General features: G+C 30.5%; 1 long non-coding RNA gene across 1 annotated transcript; it reads right to left on the minus strand.

The window, feature by feature from the left end:
• Nucleotides 1-6874: 6874 nt before the first annotated feature.
• LOC115884457 lies at nucleotides 6875-8472 on the minus strand. The gene is made up of 3 exons (XR_004050563.1): nucleotides 8415-8472; nucleotides 8231-8344; nucleotides 6875-6933 (listed from the first exon to the last, which is right to left on the minus strand). It is a non-coding gene; the product is annotated as an uncharacterized LOC115884457 (long non-coding RNA).
• Nucleotides 8473-9081: the final 609 nt, after the last annotated feature.

Below are 9081 nucleotides of genomic sequence, written 5' to 3' on the forward strand. Positions count from 1 at the left end.
GAAAGAATAAAGAGAAAGAAGAAATGTCGAATAACAGTAAATACCTATTTGCCGATCATCTAAATTGCCAGAAATTATATTCTGATTTATTGCCGTTGATTGTTAGTTTATGCCAAACGACATACATTATTCCATAGCTCATTCAAAGAAAAGTAAAAGATATTGAATTAAGTATTTTGAGATAACAGGATGAAAGTATAGTTAAACCTGTCCAGCGAGGGGAGAGGAACGATTTTGACAGATAACATCCAAAATATGACAAACAAAACAATTTACTTTTGCGAAACTTGTGTTTTATTATTAAAAAAATTACAATTATACAGGGTGAGTCTTAAATAAGTGCAGATATTTTCAGGGGTGGTATATTTCGATCCCAAGAACACGTCAATGAGGTTTTTTTCGCAAAAAAAAGATGTTGAAAATCGTGCACTTTCTTTTAAATTTCCCTCTATATTTTTCGAAAACTTTTTAGAACCGCCTCACGGTGGGGTATTAGCATGAAAAAGGTGATCGAAATTCGAAAAATCAAATGTGTTTAAGATTTCCCAAAAAATGATAAATGATAAGTTAAATCATGTCTGCAATGAATGGCGTTGCTATGGGTGTGTTTAGTTGCATTCATTTGTTTCAACGAAACGTCAAAGTTGTTACTTCTCACAGATAAGAGGAAAATGGCTAAATTTTATGTCAAAAATTATAAATTGTTTTTGTTCTTGTGCTCTTTTTACGTTTATATTATTGTTTTGATTGAATATGGCTCAGCAAGCTGCAGGTATGTATTCTACAAAAACGTATTATTAATTTTGATATTCTCTATACTAACGATTTTTTTTGCAACTAAAAGTTGGGCGTCCAGAAAATTTGATTAAATTTGTGACATTTTTATTATACTTAGAGATTTAGTTGCGCATTTCGAAGAATTCAGCATATTGTCTATATACGTTTTACTTAGTAAACATTGGGCTTTCATACAGTAAAATAAAATACTGCGACTTTTTGCGATTTTGCTGATAAAATGAGAAAAACATTCTTGGTTTCCTCTAATTTGCCAATAAGTGATATACTAATGCGAGGTGTAAACCGCGATGGAATTGTTGTGTACAAAGCGATCGCATTAGTGGCATTAGCAGTATAACACAATATGTCATTAGTAGCGACTTTAGTGGTATGGGCATTGCTCGCGGATCAGTCCTAGCATGAGTAGTATTAGTTGCGATATTACTACTGGTATTAGTGGCATTGTCCGTGGAAACACTGGAACAGTGATTTTTCTTCCTTTTTTTAAAATCGACGAATTATCCTTTATTTTGTTCATATTATTTCCTCTTTAATTGAAATCAGCAATAATTTATATAATGTCTTTTAAAAAAATGTCGATCAACTATCTGTGTCAAATACCCCTCTGTGCGCCTGTGCACCGCAAATTTTCCTACGTTATAATTTCTTAATCTCTGATATTACCAAAGGATATTACCATAGTTACGACATTACTCTATGGTTACGGCACTAAATGGGATGCAAATACAGAAAAAATCCGGTGGCTCTCAAAATTTTTAAAAAAAAATCATTTTTTTTTAATTTTCAAACTTAAATAACTCGGTTATTTTGGATTTATCTGAAAAATGGTAAAGAGAACATATGTTTCTTTTATCGAGATCTACCAGCCCTGAAAATATTTGCACTTATTTAAGACTCACCCTGTATAGTTAATTCTAAGTGAATTTCATACTTGATTCGTTTACTACACGTAACGTATTTTATACAGGATGATCCTTAATAGTACGCTAATATTTATACTGTAAGACTGATTCTCGGACCTATTCTGAGAAAGAAAAGCGTATAAATGTATGTTCTAGATATCTTGAATAACAACGAATACCTAATGTACACATTTTTATTCCATACCGGACAAGAAATAATAAAAAGGATATATTTTTAAATAAAAAATAATATTGAAACTTCTTTTAAGAAAACGTTATTATCAATACAAATTATCCGTTCTTAGAAACAGGCCATATTTCTAAATTTAAAATTAATAATAAAACACAAGTTGCGCTTTTATTTAATTTGCTATAAATTTTGCAATAAAATCTATTTAAGTTATGTTAAACTATTCCCTAATCAAATACACATTTCGAGAATTGAATAAATTTGATGATAAAAAATTGGCCACGCGTTGTTTTATAAATATAGGGATGGTCAAAAGTATCGATTTTTGAAATATCGATACATACCTACAGAGTGAAGATATAGTCATTTTTTTGACTTTTCAAATGTAGAAAGTTACGTCAACCTATATTTTAATACCATTTGAAGTTAACCTGTGGTTCGAAAAGAATTTTTAAGAATATTAATTTCAGATTTGTGTTTAGCTCAACTATAATCCGAAAGATAAAACACCCCCACTGGAAATGTCGGTTATTTATAAAATTTCATGTAAAGATCGTAACCAAAAATATGTTGGGCAAACTAGAAGAGTATTAACTATATTTAAAATATACAGGGTGGTCCGAACTGTATTCCGGAAACTTCGTCAGAATTAGGGAATGCAATCCCGCAAATGCTGGATCCCGCAAATGCGGGATCCCTCTGAGATTCCGCGGGATCAAAGTTGCGGGATTTACCGTGCGGGATCCGCGGGATTGACCCATTACTACTGGGTAATCGAATCGATCTCGATCAGGGTCAAACCGTTTCGTTCCGGGCCGATGCGTCGACGGTCGAAACCCGGGGATTCCCCTTACGGCTTGGTCATTAAGAATAAGTGAAACAAACAGGTTACTTGTTAGATTTCTTTCTGGCCTATGTGCGTAAGTCAAGAAAAGCGTTTAACTAGTACTTGTGGACAATTTCGTCAAATAAACTGCCGGACATATGTAATTATCGGGACAAGCAAAATTTTTGGGTAAATTTAAAGTTGAATAGGCATCTCTTGAACTAAAAAAGATTTTGGGATGCGGTTTGGACCAGGTTTTAGATGCATCTATTGTGATTAAGATGCTATATGGTTTTCGAAAATATATTTAGCAAATTCTCGTATACAGGGTGTTTTATAAGAGTGTGAAAATTTGGTCAAGAATCATTTTTACCGCAAATTTACAATTTAAAAAAAAAAAGAAATGTTTCCCAAGTACGACTAATCTGTAATGAAATTAGAAAAAACAATTTGATAAGTTTTTTAACTTTTTTTGTTTTAAGGAAAATACGACGTTTTTTTGAAAAATATGCATTTTTAGTCATACGTATCGTATCATATATAGGTCGTAAATAGTACAAAAAGCTTTGTACATTCTACATCTGCCAAAAAATTATTGATATAGAGTGTATCTAAAAACAGATAACCAACACAAGTTAAAAAAACTTCAACATTAGAATAATATTTTTATTTATAAAATAAGTAGATAAATTATAATAAAATTTATGTTTATTTAATATTAAATATATTTTTTGAACACCCTTTATACATCGGTCAAAATTTCTGTACAGCTGGTTTAAGATACACGCTATATCAATATATTGTAGGCCTATGCAAAATGTACAATGCCTTTTGTACCATTTAGGACCAAAAGTATGATTATTGTTTACAGTCCCGCAATTTTGGGGATCCGCGGGATTGACTGCTTTAATCCCGCGGGTTTGCGGGATTGAGATTTTGGTGCGGGATTGCATTCCCTAGTCAGCATATTCTGCAGATAAAAATAGGTAAAAAAGTTCTTATAAATTTATGTCCTAAATCATTTTAGTTTCGGAGATACAGGGTGTACAAGTTTCATATTTTTCTCGATTTTTGAAATGAATGATTGATGAAAATTGGTGTTTGGGAGTTTTTTGACATGAGAAATTTGATTTTAATGTCAATATGACTCCTAGTTGTAGAGGGCGCCACCTACATATTTTTAACTGGTTTGAAGAGTAATAACTTTTTGTCCTTACCTGTATAAAATTAGTGAGTAAGAAATATAGATTTACGACATTTTTTACGTAAAAAGATCTCTTGGTAAAAATCGTTACTAAGGAATGGTTCTCGAGATATTTGGAATCGAAATTATCAAGACCTATCATCATTGACATAAATTAAACATATTGACCATAGAGTTAAAAATAAAAAATGTTGACTAACAGTTATTAAACTGAAATCATAAATTTAAAATGTTTTTGTGCCAAAAGTTCAAAAGAAACTGTTTTATATTAATATTTAAAAAAATAAAAATTTTCCAAATTTATTATTTCAGTCAAATTACTATCTACTCAACGTGTTTATTTTTTGGTAAATAATGACATTTATTGACTATTTCTATTCTAAATATCTTGAGAACGGGTGCTCGTAGCGATTTTTACCAAGAGACATTTTTTACGTAAAAAGTCACGGAAATGTACATTTTTTCACCCAGTAGTTTTATACAGGTACGGACGAAAAGTTATTACTCTTCAAAAGATATTGGTATACCTATATCGATATTTTTATCTAAAATAAACATCTCTAATTTGACATTTTTAAGTATTGCCAAACTAGAAAAAATATCTTGTATTGTAATCTAGTTGCAAATATTCGAAACATACGACCCTGGAACCCCGAAAAAACAAACACACATATTGTTATTGATGTTTTCAAAAATAAATCGCGATAAGGGCATTTTTTGTTTTATTTTTAAACCAAAAATCTTTATTTTTGGGTGTCGGGTCGATGGCCCAATCTCCTGTGATAAAATTGTTAATAATCGTTTAATTTACAATAACAATTAAGCTGCTACGTTTTAGCGTGTATACCTTATCGTACGGTAAATTTACACAGAGTTTATTTTATTAAGTTATATATAATAAAACGGTTATTTAATCTTTGCGAAACCAAGAAAATGTAGCGTTAATCTCAAAATGAGGATATATATCAAAAGTTTAGTCTAGACTATGGAGTGTAGAGGTAAGGAGAAACAACTCCGTGCATTAAAAAATGGTCAAAAAAAGGGAAGAATTAGGATGGCGCTGCTGTAGCAAAAACCTAAAATTTAAGACATGCGCCGAACATTTTTAGAACAGCTGAATCAGCTGATTCAAAAGACATAAATATTTGATGTGAATCACATACGTGAAGCCGCGGGTTTCAAAAAAATACAAATTTTATTTTCATGTCACATTAAGTAAATTACAGATGTTTATTCACCAACAATAGACTAGGCCCTGTTTTTATTGTTTCTCATAAGTTATTTCGCAAATGTCATTCAAGACGACGAAAAAATATTCTGATCGTTTTAGCTTAAAATTAATGTTAATTATAATTAAGAAAAATGTTATTTAAAGTAATAATTGGTGATGGGTTTAAAATAGATATAATGCAGCTTTAAAATAACATTCTACCTACATTTATTTAGTATAAAAGTAAGTCAATATATGGTTTTATTATCGATTATTCAGAAGCAATAGACTAAGCGTCTTTTTTATTGTTTCTCATAAGTTATTTCGTAAATCTCATTCAAGATGAAAAAAAGCTTTAGTTTAAAATTAATGTTAATTATAATTAGGAAAACTTTATTTGAAGTTTAATTGATGATATGGGACTTAAATAAATATAATGCAGGTCAAAAATAACGTAATACATTTTATTTAGTATAAAAATTAAGCCAATATAATGTAATTTTATACTGTACAAGTATTTATTTACGTTTCGCCATCGTAGCTGCCATTCATTCAGAATAGTGGATTTTAAATGTTCGATAATCGGATGGCTTAACTACCTTAATATCAACTACTTCTAGACAAGAATCGTGTGCAGTATTATCTTCTTTTTCACTCCCAGCTATTCCAACATTGCTTGCATGGCTTGGGATGTGGAATAATATAATTTTATAGCCCTTCCAGATCTTCATGTCTTCCTTGTAGTTCACCCAATAGAATCGTTCTGGCAGCTTCCTCCCAAGTTGGTAGTTGCTATTCATTCAGAATAGTGGATTTTAAATATATTTGGTAGTCGGATGGTTTAACTATCGTAACAATAACTACTTTTAATAATTCTTTTTCTCAATTCTTTGCACTATAATTTCCAATCCCACGTATTGTAATATTTTCCTTTGAATTTCGTTTCCTATTGTCCCATGGCTTCAGACGTAATGTTATAGCCCTTCCAGATCCTCATGTATATGTCCCTTTTCCTTGTAGTCCACCCAATAGAACCTTTCTCTTAGCCTCCTCTCAAGTTGGTAGTTACCGTTCATTAAGAATAGTGGATTTTAAACATGTTTCGTACTCGGATGGTTTAACTACTGTAACATCATAAATAAACTGTATACCAACACATAATGGCCAAACTTCAACAGACTTTAATATTCATAAACCTCATCGAAAGAAAATATTTTTTGATCCAAAGTTTTTTTTTCGTTATTAGAATAAATTACCTGCAATTTGTTAATTCATTACAACAATGAATAAAAGATGCAAAGTGTTTATACACATACTATAATAGATAAATCTTCACTTAAAATGATGTGATTTAAGATCTGCTTGCTTGTAGGTAGGATCTAGACTCATAAACTCAATAATTTCTTTAGGTTTATTGATATAACCAATAAAGTGGTAATGCTGAAATTTTGTTTTTGATTTGTGCAATAGGGTCCATTATTTCCATTATTTGATGTTGTTATTGCTCTACAAAATGTTGATCTATCAAGGGATGTTTATGTGTATAATATTACTATTTATGCGTATAATAATACTGTATGATCGAAGAAACACGGCGTCCAGTTGGCTTGGAAATGAACATCTCGATGACATTCTCCATATCATTTTACATATAAAATGACAGCAATCTTCATTTCATAGGCATCGCTGACGCCGTTTTTTATTCGATCAAATTGTACTTTTTTATTCTGTTGTTGCTCTCATTTAATGGTTCCTGTTTTAGTTGCTGGTGTTCATATTTTGGTTTTTTATTCTGTTGTTGCTCTACAAAATGTTATTAATTATGTGTATAACATTACTCTTTCTGTGTATAATAATATACTTATGGGTATAATATTCATTTAATGGTGCCCTTCTTGCTTGTTGCTGTTGTTGCAACTCAGAATTTAAATTAACTTGAGGCAGTAGGTAGAGCTTCATCCTCCAATATTTTCCTATGTAAATACTGCAAGTGGACAGTATTTCTGATGACAATTTTATCATAAACTTTAACATCTTGTTCTTTAAAATGAAACCTTATCTGTAGATTTCAAAGCAATATCTAAATGCTTTTGACCATCGCTGTAATCTAATTCTTGTCTAAAAATCAATATCTCATGTGAATTATCATCATGTCTATTATCCTAATGATTTTGATTTTGATAGATTATTAAAATACAGCACTTACAGTTTTCCATCAGCTATTCAATCAACTTCGCACCACACACACTTTAACCATTGTTAAATAATAAATAAAGCACAAAATATTGATAAACAATAATTATTTAATATTCTAAAAATAAAACAAAAACTTTTTTGGTAATGTTTGGTTATATTTATTTTTATTCTCTTATCTATGGTAACTTTTCATTTTTTAGATTTATGCATTTTTAGGGCTACTGTGGTTATTTGGCGAACCCTTATTCTTCCCATTTTGTGACCACTTTTTCAATAAAAGTCCCATAAGAGTTATTTCTCCTTACCTCTACACTCCATAGTCTAGACATAAGATATTTTTACCTTAAGTGTTTATACATACTATAATAGATAAATCTTCACTTAAAATGATGTGATTTAAGATCTGCTTGCTTGTAGGTAGGATCTAGACTCATAAACTCAATAATTTCTTTAGGTTTATTGATATAACCAATAAAGTGGTAATGCTGAAATTTTGTTTTTGATTTGAGCAATAGGGTCCATTATTTCCATTATTTGATGTTGTTATTGCTCTACAAAATGTTGATCTATCAAGGGATGTTTATGTGTATAATATTACTATTTATGCGTATAATAATACTGTATGATCGAAGAAACACGGCGTCCAGGTGGCTTGGAAATGAACATCTCGATGACATTCTCCATATCATTTTACATATAAAATGACAGCAATCTTCATTTCATAGGCATCGCTGACGCCGTTTTTTATTCGATCAAATTGTACTTTTTTATTCTGTTGTTGCTCTCATTTAATGGTTCCTGTTTTAGTTGCTGTTGTTCATATTTTGGTTTTTTATTCTGTTGTTGCTCTACAAAATGTTATTATTTATGTGTATAACATTACTTTTTGTGTGTATAATAATACTTATGGGTATAATATTCATTTAATGGTGCCCTTCTTGCTTGTTGCAACTCAGAATTTAAATTAACTTGAGGCAGTAGGTAGAACTTCATCCTCCAATATTTTCCTATGTAAATACTGCAAGTGGACTGTATTTCTGATGACAATTTTATCATAAACTTTAACATCTTGTTCTTTAAAATGAAACCTTATCTGTAGATTTCAAAGCAATATCTAAATGCTTTTGACCATCGCTGTAATCTAATTCTTGTCTAAAAATCAATATCTCATGTGAATTATCATCATGTCTATTATCCTAATGATTTTGATTTTGATAGATTATTAAAATACAGCACTTACAGTTTTCCATCAGCTATTCAATCAACTTCGCACCACACACACTTTAACCATTGTTAAATAATAAATAAAGCACAAAATATTGATAAACAATAATTATTTAATATTCTAAAAAATAAAAACAAAACTTTTTTTGGGTAATGTTTGGTTATATTTATTTTTATTCTCTTATCTATGGTAACTTTTCATTTTTTAGATTTATGCATTTTTAGGGCTACTGTGGTTATTTGGCGAACCCTTATTCTTCCCATTTTGTGACCACTTTTTCAATAAAAGTCCCATAAGAGTTATTTCTCCTTACCTCTACACTCCATAGTCTAGACATAAGATATTTTTACCTTAAGTCTTACCTATTCAGTCAAAAACTATCAAGTTAAACTTTTTGCCAAGACGAAAAATTGACGTTAGATCCCCAGGGATCCACAGTTTGTGTCGTCGGGGGTCTACGTTAGCGTGAAAAGTAAATGGGGGTTCACAGTTATAAGTGGAGATCCACGAAAATTTATCTGGTCTTGATA

The sequence above is a fragment of the Sitophilus oryzae genome, unplaced genomic scaffold (genome assembly GCF_002938485.1).
Source record: "Sitophilus oryzae breed Bouriz unplaced genomic scaffold, Soryzae_2.0 scaffold_249_pilon_pilon, whole genome shotgun sequence".
Lineage (NCBI taxonomy): Eukaryota > Metazoa > Arthropoda > Insecta > Coleoptera > Curculionidae > Sitophilus > Sitophilus oryzae.